General features: G+C 41.1%; 1 protein-coding gene across 2 annotated transcripts in view; it reads left to right on the top strand.

Moving 5' to 3' along the window:
- Nucleotides 1-275: 275 nt before the first annotated feature.
- The window catches only part of TRPC4 (transient receptor potential cation channel subfamily C member 4), a 140,677-nt gene continuing 123,609 nt past the window's right edge, over nt 276-17,343 (top strand). The window contains exon 1 of one of the 2 annotated variants that reach the window (XM_057399983.1): nt 276-704. The gene's annotated coding sequence lies outside the window, so the exon portion shown is untranslated. Of the gene's footprint in view, nt 709-17,343 lie in introns of both variants that reach the window. The other variant, XM_057399985.1, reaches the window with a different exon arrangement.

Here is a 17,343-nt window from a genome sequence, read left to right as displayed (position 1 = left end):
CGGCCGCGGCTACGGCCGCGGCAGTGCGCGGAGCCCAGCGAGGTGCGCGGTGCGCTCGCAAGAAGGCGCTGTCGGGCAGCTCCCCTGCGTCCGCGGGGGGCGGTAGGGGGCAGCGCGGCGGTGGCGGCGGGCGGCGGGAGGGCGGGGGGGCGTGAGACAGCGGTTGCCGCCGGCTGAGGAGGGAGCGTACCGGCGAGGAGGAGAAGCCCTACCGTTTGCCCCTCTGCGCTCCGTTCACCTCGAGTTCGTGTTTCCCCTCCCCTCGCCTCCCCCCTCCCCATGCTGCTCAGCCTGCGCTCCGGAGGGAACGGTCGCATTGGAGGGAGTCGTTACTTTTTACAGCCAGCATGAGGCTCCCCGAGGGAGTAAGGAGATGCCGCGCTGAGCAGCCGGGAAAGAATCTTCTTCTCAGCTGTTGCACCGGAGCCAGGCGGCAGGCGCGGTCCCCGCGGCTAGAGGCAAGGGACAGCCGCTGACTGGTGGGCCTGGGAGTGCCTGCACGTGCGGCGAGCATGAAGGAAATAAAGTAAAACCGGGGAGAAGTGGCTCAAGTGGACAAGAGCCAGTGAAATAAAACAAACACCTCTGAAAGGGATTTATTTCACAGTAAGGGATTGAAGAGGGTGCTACTTCCAAGGGAAAATGTGACCTGTTTAAAACTGTTGAAGGAAGATGCCGGCTGTCAACGCATGCACCTAAACCAAGTAAGTGCTAGTCAAGTTTGATATGTTCTCTTTATGCATCTGTGATTACTTTCTTGTCCCTCTGCAAAGACATTAAAAAAAGTCCGCAGGAGGGTCCGAGGTAACTTTTGCGCCGACGCAAGCACAAAGCGAGGTCGTGCACCTCCTTGTTCTCAGTCCTGCAGAGCATTTACATTTAAGATCCTTTTCTTGTACGTAATAAGCAGGGTTTTTCCTTCTCAGCCACCGCGGCGGGAAGCAGCACCCCTCGGTAGCCGGTGAGGTGTGACACCTGCAGGGACTCCGCTGCAGGACAGCGGAGCGCCGGTGCAGGCGGCAGGAGGGCGCCGGGGGACCGGGAGGACCAGGCGGCGCAAGGGTCGGCTCCGAGTTTGCCATCAGCTCTGGGCCACGGGGAGGGCGGTGCAAGTGAGGGCATCGCAGGCGCCGGGGGACCCGAGTGCATCCGGCCCCCGGCAGTGCCACAGAGTGAGTCGCCGTCTGGTGCAGAGTGGGGGGTGAGAGAAGGGAACAGCGCTGCCGTGCCCCTCACCCCGCCGCGGGGAGCCAGCAGCCGCAGCTGGGGTGCCCCCCCGCTGTCCCCACCGCCGAAGAAGACCCTTGGGAAGGTTTAGGTGCTGCCAAGAAGCCTCCGGGGGGACCTGGAGGGTGGCGAAATGCGGGTAGATAGGAGGAGAGCACTCTCAAACGAGCCATGGGACGGCTCACGGAGTACATAAAGTGCTGGTGGGATTCGTCTCCGCGTGGGGCTTACACTTGCAAGATCCGGACTTGAGGCGATTGGACAGAAGCCGTAGTCCTGCTGGAAAGAAGCAGCTGATGCTCTGGAGATTTAGATGCTGACAGAACACCACACTCTGCAAAGGGCAGAACTGTGAAATTAGCTGCAATTGGCAAAACCTGCAGCCTTGTTAATCTAATGTTTCCCTGTTTTTTTTACAGGAAATGTCATTTGTGCGTTTCTGTTTTACTGGAATCAAATGAAAGATTTCCTGTTAGCATGGCAACCGAAATTTATATTTCTCTAATTGTGCCTCATAAGTGAAATGGCTCTTCCAATACTAAGACACCTTTTTAGGTGGAAGTAAATAAAACACTTTACAGTTTGTGTTTCTCTTCCAAAGAATGGGTATTCCTCAAAATAATTAATGAAAAAACATAAACCAGATATTGGACCTTGGTTTCATCTGAGAAGGAAATACTTCTTTTTATAAGAATACAGATTTTCTCATATAGGCAGAACAGGGAATAGTTTATCGTAAGCCCTACACACTAAACAAATGCTGACACTACAGCACCTTCAAATCCAATCTACTTGAAATTTCAGATTTAATTGTTCTGCAGTGTCATAGCATGTTTCAGTGTTTACACTACTTTCTTCAAAGCCCAGACCCGGGCAGTTTAGCAAGGTTATCTATGTAAACATACAGATTGTGATGATTAACATACAGAATGTGATAATTCATTCACATAGGCAAGAGTTCTGTGTACACTCAGAGAACCCAGGGACTGCAGAGGGAGACTGCTTTAGAACTGTTGGAATAGGAGAAATTCTGGACTTACAGAAGACCTGAGTTTATACCCTTTTTTTAGGCAAGACTCAGAAATAGGCTTTTTCACTGAAATCAGCTGAAACTCTCATGGTACGGTTTGTTTTTCCCTTGGTGTTGCCTTCTGTACTGAAAAACCTTGCGTTTGCTTGAAGAAGGATGTGGGTTCTTTACTGTAGTCTTTCTTCTTTTTCTTCAGACTTAGGAACAGATGAGACTGTATTTGGAAACAACAAACCAAAAATATGCCTGTCTTTTAAATTCAACTTCAGCCACTTACTCTGACGCTATATATAGTAGTCATTGCGCTTAAAATAGCTCCAGAAATAAATTCCATTTCTTATCTAATTTTATTTAGAATCAAATACTGCTAGCTGAAATTTAAGTTAATTGAGGTCAGTACAGATTTAGTATGATTTTGCTTATCTTTTTGAGTATGCCTGCTGAAAATACTGGGTCCCAGGCAGTATGGTTCCACTGTCAGTGAAAGTGGATTTGCATTAGTCCAGTGTGGAGAGCCCACCAAGTATGTATTGGAGGACACACACAGAGAAACCTCTTAAGGGATTATCTTTCACCTCTGTGTATGTGTATATTGCCTTACTTAAATGACAAGTAAAAATGAGCATGACTGCTGCTCTCCACACTTGACACCTGTCTCCATGCCAGTACACTGTTGAATCTGTTAGCTTTTTCTGGGACTTCATTTATTGAGGTGAGGTAGCAAAATCAGCAGAGAATATCCTGTGCAGCATCTCTTTGTGCCTCTGGTGATTCCAGTAATCAGTGCAAAAAGTGACTGAATTCCTTTTGAAAAGGATGGCTAAGTCACCATGGATTGTTTTATGGAAAGATAACATAGGATCAGTAAGAAAAGACTGTTATAACCTGTTTCGAAAAAAGCAGGCAAGAATAGAGGAAACATTGTTCTATTCAGACACGTAATGGCTTTATGAGTGTCAGATTTACTGTTACCTTTTTCTGTTCAGATCTAACTTGTGCTGGTTTATATTGTGGTTATTTTATCAAATAATTTAAACTACTGAAAGCTGGTTGAAGATAAAACTTTGTGTGTAAATCTTCCATCACCATGTTTTCTGGCAACAGACAAAATTCCAGGAAACATCTCTTTTAGAAGCCCTGAATCCATTGAGGAAGATAAGATACACTTGCCCTTACTTTACTCCACTGATCCTGTCTTAGGTAGTATAGCATAGCATTAATATAACACCAGGAGCAATGCTGTCAGGATCCTCATGTCCACTGTGATTTGTTGCTGCAAAACAAATTCACCTGACTAAATACATATTCATTATTACAGTTTTATATAATGAACACAGAGGGAGGCTGAGCAGATTAAATCTTTTTTGTAACAGATATTCATGCAAAAATCCTTCATATGTGCATTAGCTTTAAGTCAAAAAGAATTTGAAACCATTAAAAGATGAACACCTGACAGACTTGCTTTACATAGTGAAGTTTTCAAATAAATTAAAGGGTTTTAATGTGCCATACATAGAAAAGCAACCAATAAATTAATATTATGTATTATATCAGCTTTATCTGAGAGTTTTGAGTTGGGTTTTTTCTCCCTTCAAACTTCTGTTTTGGTTTGAAATCTCAAAGTACTCCTTCCACTCTTCTACAACCACTTATTTCTAATTTAGATAGTGACTGGTGTGAGACAAATACTGAAAACATCCTTGGATAAAAATAAGCTATTTTTCAGCAAATGTGGGCTGAAGCGGAACAAGAAAAGTTCCTTCAATTTAAGTGAATTTTACATATGTCTAAGTGTATGAACCATTCAAACTTAGCCTCCAAAGTGTGTCAGATTCTGCAGGGGCTTGGTCACTGAGCCTGTACTCAGTATACTCATCTGAAAAGCTTCTTCCATATCTTTGCATTTCACATGGACCGTTTGAATGTTATGATAATAGTATCTGGTATCTTATGCAATGGGTGAAGAAGGGAACAGTAGATGGAAAAAGATTTTTCACTGGGCTTTCCCGAGACAGAGATTACAGGATTATTCTGGAGATACTTTCCACATATAACTGAAAACTTGTGAGGAACAAGCAGCCTTTCCCTGGGAGGCAAAGGCCCCTATCCTGCCACTGGTGCATGGACAGTCAGTGCACAGCAAGCCCTGTGATGGTGCTCCTAAGCTCTTCCAGTCGTAGCTCAGCACATGCTGGTTTTCCATGACACACAGTTTTTTTCTCTTTAGTGATTCCTTCTGATACTAGTTTTAAGGACAAAACCCACATCTTTCCTTGGCTCGGAGAACTGTAATGCTTATGCTACCTGCATTCACACCTAAGAATGGACTGGAAAAACAGATAGCGGGGTCCCCATGTTCTCTGCATGCCATCTAGTCACGCAAAACACAGTTCAGTTGACTTACAGCTGTCACTCTACGAGGACAGCAGTCTCCCATAGGTCTTGTAGCATACAGGCTAGCCTTTTGTGGCTACATCTGATACCCTGAGCTGACATAAAACACCTATTCATCAGCTCTTGAGGTGAACCTATAGTGGCTCTCTTCTGGAAAGAGGCAGAAGCAGAGAGTGAACCATGCTCTGTATTTTTTATTTTCTTTTTCATTTCGTTTAGAGCAGAACAAGCATCCTACAGAAGTGCCTGTGTCTCTTTTCCTAACTATGCAGCAAGACCCAAGACAAGGAACCTTCTTAAGCTAGGTTAGCTGAATCCCAGCTGTACAGAGCAGGATGTAGTGGCACAGCATAAAGGTTAAGTAAGCACAGAGGTCAGTAAATCCAGGACAAATGGTTGCTATAATCAGAATAAAATGCACTTTAAAACCCCCCAAACAAACCAAAACACATATACACATGCATGTGCTCCAAACTGCTGTGCTAACTTTGAAACAATCTGTAAATAGCATGACTTCATAACTGCCTTTTGGGTGTATACTGCTGAGAGTTTGCCAGCTGCCACCTCTGCAATTCAGTTTCCTTACACAAGATTCTTCAAAACATATAAACTTATGTAAACTGCCAATAATTACCTAAACCACTTGTCACTTTTCAGCTCAGGTGTCTGGTTCTTATGTCCATCAGAGAGAGCAACAGCTGCCAAAGAGCCAACAATTTTCTCAGTGAAGGCCAAATGATGGGGACGATTACTAACCCAGGTCATAAAGCATGAGAGGAGTGTTAATACATATCATCTGTATCCAGCCCAAAATGTATGGTGAGAAGTTGACTTGTCTGGAGAGCTTTGCTGCTCCTTATGACAGTGATGTGGGCATTCTGCTGGTAAGGAACTTTGTGCAGTATGCTCCATGTGGGATCAACTAAGAATCCAAATTTCTCACTTTAACCATGATTTAAGCAAAGTACGACTCACATCAGAGGAGGTTAGCAGTCCTAGGAAAATCAGTGCAGTTCTGTGTTTATTAAATTAATGGACACGCTTTTTCCTGTGTTCTTTCTGTGCTGCCCAAAATGAGGGGGAAAACACTAAAGGATTCTATTTTGAAGATGAGATCTGTAATATTCTCTATCATTCAGATGTCTTTAGCAGATCGGATCTGAGAGTACTAGACCAAGAAGAGAGAGCACCAAATTTACTCCCAATGAAAATTCCATTGTCTTCTGTATTTTTTCTAAATTTTATATAATTTTAGTTTGTATTTGCCACTACATATTTTATTTCATACATTGATTTGCTCCTATAGTTTCCATTATAAACAGTAGAACAGGCCAGTTTACTTCTGAGTAGAGGAACAAACAATAGGATTGTAGCAGAAGATACAGGGTCATGGTTTGTCTGATTTAAGATTACCTGCAGTACATGTGTATATAGTAATTTATGTCAAAAACATTTTTGCTGACAGATCTCGAAAAGCTCTAAGGAATTTTTGCACCAAAGATCAGGGTTTTTTTTTCACGTAGCCACCACAAATTTGATTGCTGGCTGTAAACCAACCATCTGTGATCCTTATATAGTCACTGGAGAGAGACAAAAACCTCCAGTGGACAAACTAATCCACCTAATTCATAAACCTGACATAGCGTGGGAGGAATCAGGTATTTATTGTTGCTGATTGTTGTTGGTTTTCACACAGCTAAAGTAAGGCAAGATGAATCACTCCTTAGTGGTATCAGAAAATAAAAACACTTATTCAGAGGGGACAGAAAATAGACGTCTGTTTTCTTCTAAGGTATCTCAATGTCATATTGACCAGAATGGTATTGATGCAGATACTGTAACAGCAGCTAGATGACTACAACATAATTCAAATATCCCCTTGTCTGTTCTCAGAGATTTTAAGAGTTTGTGGTTGGATTGGGTAGCTGAAATACAGCTTGTAGCTGTGCCAAGGGAAATAGGAGTGTCAACCAGACCCTTGTAAAAGAAGAACACACAGTTCTGGGTGCTCATATCATGCCTCCTGTGTGTGCAGGGTGTCTCTCTCTGTGAGAGAACATGCTGCATCTGAGGAGCAAGGGAATGTAAGCACAGATTCTCTTTAAATGCTCTCAACATTGCCATTTCCACAGTGTACCGTAGTCTACTGAGTACATAATTACAACAGAAATTAGCTTTTAGAGATGACATAGTTGTTTTAATCTCTGTCCATGTGAAAATGTTATTATCAAAGCACTTCACAATAAATCCTGCTACGCTTCAGCACTGACTGCTACATACATCCTGCCTATTTCCACTGGACTGGAAAATAACTAAAATATCCCATTTGGGCTTTGCTTATACTGACAATATTTTGTTTTAGATTGGGAGAGATGTTTGCCTTTCATGTTTGATGATAATCACCTAAAGCGATTAGAGCTGCAGTCAGTTCCTTGGACTTGTTTATGCTGGCATGATGAGTTTGGTTTGTTCTATAATATGTTTGTACCTCCAAAACCTTCAGTTTCAGAAACATTTGCTTTTCCTATGACGACTTCAACTATCTAGCAGATACCCTATAGAAGGAATTTTGGTCATGAGTAAAGCCAAAAACAAGTTGCCTGTGGAACAGTTGTCTGATTTGCCTTAAACTTCTTAACTAGAAAACCATTATTCAAAAGACAGTAACTGCTTGTCTTTGTATTCATCTAGACACTGTAACATCAGACCTCTGAGTCAAAGCTAGTCTTTATGGCTTTTAGAAAGAACCTAGTAACTATGTAGGGTGATTCATGTGACCTATCTTGAAGAAAATTAATTACCCACTGCAGGGGGTGCCATTTCTTTCCGTTTGTAATAAAGGAATACTGAGGTGACAAAACAGCCTTGGATGTCAGTGTTTTGGATTATTAGATTAGCAAATATGAATCTCACCTTAATTTTTGAAATGTTTTCAATCGAAGTACTTAATTGTGCCACATAATTACTAATAAAGATTCCTAATTCTATTATGAGGAATATGTTATACTAATTTTTTAAAACTAACTAGGAACCTGTCATCTACATCACAGAGATCACATTGATGTTGAAAATTGGTAGCATAGGTAGGTATTTGTACTAAGTCCCGGGCTATAACTACTCATGTATTTTCTTGTAAAAAGCAATTGCAAAATAATATTTTGAACTGGCAACTTAGATAAAAATATTTTATTCATTATTGTTTATCTTAGTGATATTAACTTCAAGCATATTTGTTTATGCACTGAGGCCAGTTGTACCAAATACTGACGTGATTTGGGATGATTACATTTATTGCTGCAGAGTCTTTACACAGAACTAGACTTTCTAAACTTTCACATAACTTTTAATTAATTAATTAATTTATTTATTTATTATTTTTTTTTAGGATTTGCTCTTTCCGCAATGCTTTAAAAAAGCACAGTGAGCAAGGGCTTGAATCTTGAATCTCCTTTCTTTTGAATATGTCTTTGACCACAGGGGAGGGAAGAAAGGGATGCTCAGTGAGCTGGATTTCATTTCAGTACTTGGGCACTACTCCAGCCTCAGAGCTGCACTGACTGAACTGAACTAAATGACAGAACACACTGGATTTTGTAGGGATGGGTTAGGATAAAAGAAGGATTTCTCTCTCATCCCCTGAGTGCTTCGTTATAATTCATTTCCTAGAAACTACCCTCATTTTGCTACTGCTTCGTCTGTCTTTAGGCCAGGTAGAAGGTTTCTTCCATCTGAAGAATTCCATTGGGTTAACCATGGACAGGATCTAGCTTTTTAGATCTTTATAATTAAAAAAATGTATAAAATAGGATCTGGATGTATGCCTTCAGTCCATTGTGCATTCACCTTTGTCCCTTATTAAGACTGTATTTCAGCCTTGAGCACTGCCAGGGATGGAGCATTCACAACTTCCCTGGGCAACCCATTCCAGTGCCTCACCACCCTAACAGGACAGAATTTCCTCCTTATATTTAATCTAAACTTCCCCTGTTCCGAGTTTTAACCCATTACCCCTTGTCCTGCTGCTACAGTCCCTAATGAAGAGTCCCTCCCCAGCATCCTTATAGGCCCCCTTCAGATACTGGAAGGCTGCTATGAGGTCTCCACTCAGCCTTCTCTTCCCCAGGCTGAACAGCCCCAACTTCCTCAGCCTCTCTTCATACGAGAGGTGCTCCAGTCCCCTGATCATCCTCGTGGCCCTCCTCTGGACTTGTTCCAACAGTTCCATGTACTTTTTTATATTGAGAACACCAGAACTGTACACAATTCTCAAAGGTCTCAAAAAGTGAAGTGTCTTGCGTTACCCAAAGTCCACATGTCAGGGTCCTTTTTTTCAGAATGAATTATTGCTGATTAATAATTCTTCTCAGTGATAATACACAAGCAGGCTTCTCTTAAAAACAAGGTTTGGCTGATTTTGGGCAAGATAGAAAGGGTGTAAGTGGGATTTTGAGGAGGAGAGATGTTGGCATTTCAAAGCAAAAATGGACAAAAGAGTAGGTGTTTTCATGTCAAAGCTGTCAATGAGGGACAATGATCATGACTGTTGAGAGACACTAGCACAATCAAATAGGTCAGCCCATGATCATATTCTCCATGATGTTCCCATTCACAGTTAGATAACAGACATCTTTCAAGGCTTCATTTCCTTCTGGAAATATAGGGGGCTGGTAGACCAATTATACCAGGACAATATGACTCTTCAGTCATCTTATTTTGTTAGCATTTTCTTGTCTAATTGCCCATTTACTGTTATTTTAACATGATCAGAGGGCTGGAGGACTGTTCCTATGAAGACAGGCTGAGAGAGTTGGGATTATTCAACCCAACTGAACTGGGGTTATAGAAGTGTTCCAAGGCCAGGCTGGATGGGGCGTTGAGCAACTTGATCTAGTGGAAGGTGTCCCTGCCCATGGCAGGTAGGGTGGAACTAGGTGATCTTTGAATTCCCTTCCAGCCCAAGCCATTCTGTGATTCCATGATTCTCTTTAACCCTTTGCTGAAAAACAAAGCCTATCATAAAAATTACCTGGGCTTAGAGAAATATGAAGATCACAGGTGAATTTAAAATTACGGTAATGGGCACTATAATGTGAAACTTTACAAAATACAGAGTGAAACAATTGTGCCTTCTCATCCATCATACATGCATTGGTTCAGATGGAAGATGTAATTTTGAAAATTTGCCGCTTTGGTTCCGAGAGAATTATAATGCTCTGGCAGCTTCTTGTTTCTTCTTAATAATTTAGCAGTTTATGAAAAATATATTGTGTCTCCTTCTGCACTGCGATACAGCCGATGCAGTTACAAGCTGTGGAGAATCTAGTTCAAAACTGTGCTGCTCTTGAGTATTTTAGAAAAATATGTAGGCCTAAAACATTAATCTGTTTGCTGTCATTGCCATGGCTACAACCTGCATCTGCCCTCTGTAATGTTGGGATGGCTCTCAATCATTTTCTTCATTCTCTATCTAAATATTTTTTTCTGTTGCAGTTCACAAGACTCATACATTGATTCATTCATTGATTCATACATTGATTCATACATTGAATCTTTTAATGGTGGGAAGCAGTGAATCTTTGCTTTAAGTATACTGTTACAGTTGACAAGGACCAAAATTTCACGGCATCTGATTTTAAGAATTCCTACATCTTTCTGTTGCTGGGAAATTAGCTTTAAGAATGAAAATTAAGTAGGCAATGACACATGTAATCTTTAAACTAAACCTCCTTTTTCATAGTGTTTAAAATACTCAGGAAACATTCTAAACAGGGTTTGATAGAGTTGCTAGAAAACTGATTGCCATTTCAAGATTATAGCACATCAAAGCAAAAAAAAATAGTCTTGGAAATCTCTATTATAAGCAGAACTGTAGAGTACTGTTGCATATTCAATATGTACAAGCTGTTAATTCACACTTCCAGTAGATCACATTTATATCATTGAACATAAGGTAAATGGTTTTGTTTTAGCGTTGTATCTGCTTCTGTCAACTGTGAAACCAGGTGTTGTGTTACGGAGGAATCATCAAAATTTTTGTTCAGTTTCCTCAGCATTGCTTAAGGCTGTCTCGTGACATCAACAGCTCCTCTGAGTAATAGCTCAGAATGCTGCAGTAGAACTTACTTGCAATGTGGGCATTCCAGGTTTTATAGGAAAGGTAAATAATTCTGTTTATATTTTGATAATTTTGAATGAACTAGTAGTGTCTGCATCTGTAATCTGAAAGATTTACAGATTTCTGGATGCCCAAACTCTATTCTGTGCCAAAATATTCTTACAGATATTTACATTTTTGTGTTAATATACTTATAACACGCATCTTTATATACGCATGTAGCAGAAGAACACATGTATACTTGTATATACAGAGATATTTATGTGCAGTATATGACTGAGATGCATTAAAGGTTAATTTTTGCTCTGGGGAGTGAAAGAGCAGCTATCCAGAGGTCAGCAATACGGGCCATTAAAGTGTCTGTCTTGTGTGTGTGTAGACAGAATTATCTGTATCTCAGTGGCTGGGAGTATTCCCTCTCTGCGCTTGCTTATATGATTTAAACACTAAGTGTTTGAGTCCAGTTCTTAGCCAAGTATGGCTTCTTTGCCACCCTGATCAAATAAAAGCTGCAAATTCAATTGCAATGGCAACCTACTAGGAAAATCTGTAGCTGTCCAGAGGCAGTTCCTTTCCTTATGAATTTAGAGACTCCCAGGTGGAGGAGGCTTCTGAAGAGCCAGCAACTTCCAGGCACAGAGCTGACAGCCCTGATACTGTGTGAACTTAAACATAGCTCCGACTAAGGAATAAGTCTAAACCTAGTAGCAAATACAGCTTAACTAGGACAGAGACAGTATCTTTCACTTTGTTTATTACGCAGAAAGGATTTTGTTGGTATGCTTTTATGTAGAAATAATAACTCATAGATTTTAAAGCACAGTAGTTTATTAATCAGATTCTTGTAAGTCTAACAATAACATTTTTAACTGATCCTGAGAGGAACTGCACATGGCAGCTGTCAGGGAAAGCATCTGAAAAGTGTCAGAATACTCCTGTGCTACGCTGCTTCAAAGCTTCCTCAGAAACCTGCTTCTAAGAGTAGAGGCCACACTGTGAATGGACAAAAAGGCTGATCCTTCAGGATCCTGCTGGCTGCTTCACAGAGTCATTGAAGTGGCAGAAGCCTGAGAGCTGCTTGTGTTTTGGATCTCCTGCACTCGAGTGTAAGAACTGTTATGAGAATAGAGGAGGAGGGTACAGGCACAATTTAAAAGGGGTATTAGAGCAAGTGGTGTGTATCATATAAGCCAGTCTAGAAGAAGTCAGCTGTGCCAACAGTTTCAGTCGCCCTGTGACATGCACCTGAATATGGTGCTTGTGGATGCCAACAGAAGTTACTTGAAATCTCTCACAAATAATTTCTTCCTTACATCTCACCTTTGTTGACATAAACAGGAAACGTAACCAGTATTCAGTCTTCTTGCCTTAAACCCCTTGACCATCTCTATATTCACCTGTCTACAAAACACTGAAAAAGCAGCCCTTTTCTTGTGCCTGGACCTGTCAAGTCGCTGCTTAGGGTGATCGAAAGTAAAAGAACCAGAGAGGACAAAGCTAGCTAATCCCTTTGATGTCTCTAGGTAACCATGTCTGAGTAATCACAAACTGGCCCTTAGAAATTACTTTTCAGATCTTGATTTCATATGCTTTAAAATATATTTGAAGTTTTCAGAATTGTGGTACAGAAAGGTTAAATGATTTCTGACTTACTAATATCTATAATTTGCAAATAGTTTATCCAGAGTAGCAGTACCGTTGTACTTATACCTGTGTATGTCTTTATTGCTTTCTGACCTATAGTATCGAGCATATTTAAATAGAAATACTAGATTAATGAATTAATTTATCATTTCCTTAACCCAAGCCCTGCAAAGATTTATTCCATGCACTGTGAGTGGTCACCTACACAGCTAAGTCGAAGTTTGCTTTGCCACTGACTTCAGCTATGATATTACTTCAGCTACTGTCTTAATGCCTTTGATATTTTAGCAGCAGTGAGGATTGAAAGGTACTATGAGTGGTGGGACAAACTGGCTTACTAGAGTGTTGACAGTGGAGGGTGGAACATTCTACCATATATTATCATGGAGATTTCAGATGAAAGAAATCAAAGGGTACATGAGAATGTGCTTAAAATTGCCTGGGAAAGCACAAAGAAAACAAGTTAGGATAATACAGTGGAACCTTAAATAACATTATCTGAGTGACACCAAAAGTCAGCTATGTAGTATCATAGATATAATTGCTGAACTGTAGCAGTCCTGGCAGCTTTTGAGAATCAAATGAATCACATATTTGGGTGGTAAAAAAAATCTTAATCACATTTAATATTCTCTAGCTGTTGAATAAGAAGCAACACAGACCAAGATCTACACTGAGGCTTGGCTGTCAAGAGGAGAGACTCCAAAGAAAGAGTTGTAACAGATCTGTAATACTGGAACAGATAGATGAAGCTGGGCAATGGAAACAATCCTTTCTCAAACAAAATCAATTCAAAGAGTCCCATTTGAAATGTCGACTGATCTTGATAATTTGTGTTTTTCAAAGGGCTGTAAAAATGTTACTTTCTCTGGAAGTGTTCATTTTCTAAGCCTAGGGTATGTAAATCTCATTGAGGTATCACAGTGATCTTGTAATGCACAGTGGATTAAAACCTCGAAGATAATAACTGAAATGAAGAAAATAACCCATGTTGAAGTTAATGATTTTTTTTTTTTTTTTTTACTGATTTTAATACAGTCACAGCCTTATTGCCTCTGTCTAAATTCTTTTAAGCCTGGTAGCTTGTGTTTGACAGTGTCAAAAAGTGTATTTCTAGGTAGGAGTAAAGTAACAAAGGAAGGATATGCCATAATTTGTTGTAGTACTCTCCCAGATTCCAGGCATTTTCAGTGCATGGTCTTTCTTTGCTAGAGATGGCTTCTCTGTGTTTTGTAATCCTCTGCAGGTTTGGTGTTTTTTGTTTGGGGTTTGTTTTTTTTCATGAACTCATCCAAGTCTTATGTGTAACCCATATATACTTTTAGAACTTTCAGAATCCTTCAGCAATGAATTCAAGTAACTGCCTGAAAACTCATCAGCTATTATATTTCTTGAACCTGACTCCTACCACGTTTGTTTGATTGCTCCTGGATATTGTACCTGAAGAGCCAGTGAACAATTAATCCATGTCTGTCCTCTTCTTGACACCTATAATAACAGACACCTATATTACACCTTCCATCTGTCATTCTTTTACAGAGCGAGGATTTGTGACTTACTTAGTCATTCCACTTCTGGAGGTCTTCCCTAAGTTTAATCATTTTGCTGCCCTTTTCTGAATGTATTCTGGTGCTACTGGCTCCTTTTTTGAGATAAGTAGCCTAGAAATGCATATTCAATCCTTTGTGCCACTCTGAAACTAAAGACATATATACATTTCCATTAGTATGAGTGAAGCAAATTGTGTTTGTCAGGAAATGGGCATATTAATTAGAGAAAATTAATCTTATCTTTTGGGAACCGTGACTCCAAATTCTTTGCCTGGCCCCTATTTATAAAAGAAGAGTTACAGAATACTTTCTTTTTCCTGAAGCCAGCTTGGCAGAGGTGGCTGAGACGTGGGGATATAACTGGTCATGACTCATTCAGGCTTAGATGAGAAAGGAAGATTTATAAGATATCTTCTATTTTGTTTATGGAAGTCTGTTTCAATGCTGGGAGCATAACTTTTATTCTTCTATTTGAAATAAAGATCAAACAGCTCTGTGAAACCTAAATCACTATCTTGTGGAAATGCTTGCTAATAGTAGTAATAAGTCGTTTTAATTCCTGTACATGTGTTAAAATTCTGCTTATTACTCACTGTAGCATATGGATCTAATGCAAATTGTACAAGAACTTCCATTATTCACTTGAACTTTCACTGGTTTTGCACTCTAATGATTCTCTGCCCAGCTGAACTTGTTTTGAGTTTGTTGGAAACATCTCAGTCAAGATGTGGAGCTGTGGAATTTAAGAGAATAGGAATTTGCTGTCACTTAAGACTAAAAATAAGAGCAAGGAGACTACTTGCTGAGCCATTCAGAATCCACCACTCTTTTCTGTCATTTGCACTGTAATTACATTTACTGCAAAGTTACAATCCCCCTTTTTCTTCAGACTTGAAATGCAGAATTTCAGTATGTGTGTTTCTCTTCAAGACATCCAAGGAAAATATATCTGAGAACCTTTAACAAAAAGTTAACAGTTCATTTGTTTTTCCAATTTGCCCATTGAAGGGACAAGAGTCTTCATTCAACTCATTTTTCTCACACCTACATGGTAAATATAGAACTTACAGTACTGTTGAGGCATATTCATAGTCAAGTTCCCACTCAGTTGACATTGACAGAAACATAACCCAGCCATGGGCTAGAGTGATTCTGAGTTTCACTAGCGTTGTGTTTGGAAACTTCACACATGACATGGTGTCAATTCCCTAACACTGCTAGGTGTTATTGTATATGAATAGCTGAAGCAGAGGGAAGGCTGAGTAGTCAAAAGCCACTCAGAATGCCCATGGCTGAACCATTTCCAAACTCTGAGGAACACTTGGAAGTGTTCCACTGTCTACCTTCCCCATCCTGTCTTGTAATCAATTCTTAATTGCAAACAATACAAAAGTGATGTTATTCTATCACGCATATCTGTGCAGAACATTAAGTATTATAATCCTGTTTTCAGAAATGCCACAAAGCCTAACACAAGTCACTGCTGTGTAATCTGACTAAAACACTAGTTTGTGCTTTTCATTTTATTGTGTTGCTGAGTTCTTCCCTCAGCAACTGTATTACAAAGCTTATTCTGCTTTTGATGTGTTTTGATCTGGGATTTAAATATTCACTTGCTTCCAGCAGTGCCCAGCATCTTGATCTTATTGACACAGATCACGCCATTTGACAACATTTCTCCATGTAAACCCCTGGGACATCACACACTTGCATTACGCTTTCAGAAGGAAGAAGGCTCGGCCTGCAATGGCTCCATTTGATTGTTGCTGAAAATCATGGCAGGGTTACAGAACATCACAGATAAGCTTCAGTCATATTTGACTAAAGAAAAAAGAGGTGAAAATTGAAATGAAATGGTGACATGTACAACATCCTTGAGATCCCTGTTTTCTCTCCTGAGTATCAGTGATGAATAATAGTTCCTGTAGCCAACTCTGGTTATGGGATACAGGGGGATTCCTCCTGTCCCGGTACAGTGAATGCAAGGTTGCAGTTGTATTTCCCTAGGTCCAGCCTGTTGCCATGCTGAGCATGTGTTCCCCAAAGACACGTGTGCACGTGATCACACACTGTTACAGAACATGGCTGGACACATGGATCAGCACAAGCAGAGAACAGTGCCTTTATCATCATTTGCACCCAGCATTCGCATAAGCATGAATACTACAGAAGGTCTGATTCTGTTCCTTCTCTATATGGAAGTCCCTCTGGTTGCTGGCCTTACGCACTCAGTCTAACCAGGAGCTACCCAGGTCCCTTTATCTCCCCCCATTGTTGGCACTTGAGTACATAAGCTTCTTAAGCTCACTGTCCCACTCCAAGTGCTGGTAATTGGATCTCTTACCTACTTGCCTGCTAGCCAGACTTAAGTTTGCTAGCAATCATTGCCGCCCACTCACAGTACAGAACACACTTAGACAAAAGGTGGTTTGAAATAGGAATTAATGAGAAGAGTCAGACTATGGGGATCAAGTGCAGGGTTCAGTCAAACAAGCATACTGACCAGCAACCTGCCTAACCTTGACCAGCCCATTTTATCCCACTGACTCTTTAGTTTCTCATATTTGTTTCTTCTCAATCCACCATGATCCCTTCTTTCCCCTACTTTTGATCAATAAGTGTTGCAAATTTCCCAGCCCACTTTAAACCATCCCATAATAAGCTTTTCACAATCCCAAACATCTCTTCCCCTCACATCTCACAAGTCCTTAACCCTATGGACAATAACCCCTTCTAGTTTTCACGTCTCTCTGGGGAAAGTGTTCTGCCTTGGCTCTTCTGATTGGGTTTCACAATGCACAGTAATCAAACCATTCCCCTTTAAGGACCTCAGAGAGCAGCAAGGCCCATGTGCCCCATTTGCAGCCTCCTTCAGGCATCCTTCTGCTCTGGTGTGGGGTCCTCCATGGGCTGCAGGTGGAGATCTGCTGCACCATGGACCTCCATGTGCTGCAGGGGCACAGCCTGCCTCTCCATGGGCTGCACCATGGGCTGCAGGGGAAACTCTGCTCTGGTGTCTGTAACACCACCTCCCCTCTTTCCTTGCTGACCTTGGTGTCTTCAGGGATGGTGCTCTCACATATTCTTTCTCCTCTCTCCAGTTGCAATGCTCATGTTCAGTAACTTTTGCTCCTTCATAAGTATGTTATGCCGGAGGCGCTTCCACTGCCACTGATGGGCTCAGCCTCGGCCAGTGGAGAGTCTGTCTTGGAGCCAGCTGCCATCGGCTCTACTGGACATGGGGAAGCAGAATTCTAGCAGCTCCTCATAGAAGCCACCTTTGTAGCCCCCACTCCCTGCTACCAAAACCTTGCCACACAAACCCAGTACAGCCCCAGACTAATCTAACGCTTGACCCACTAACCTCATGATACTAGTTCAAA

The sequence above is a fragment of the Pezoporus wallicus genome, unplaced genomic scaffold (assembly GCF_028554395.1).
Source record: "Pezoporus wallicus isolate ANWC-B61680 ecotype Strahan unplaced genomic scaffold, APGP_CSIRO_Pwel_v1 scaffold_7383, whole genome shotgun sequence".
NCBI lineage: Eukaryota > Metazoa > Chordata > Aves > Psittaciformes > Psittacidae > Pezoporus > Pezoporus wallicus.
The sequence above is the reverse complement of the archived record's forward strand: the minus strand, read 5'-3'. Positions and strand labels throughout refer to the sequence as shown.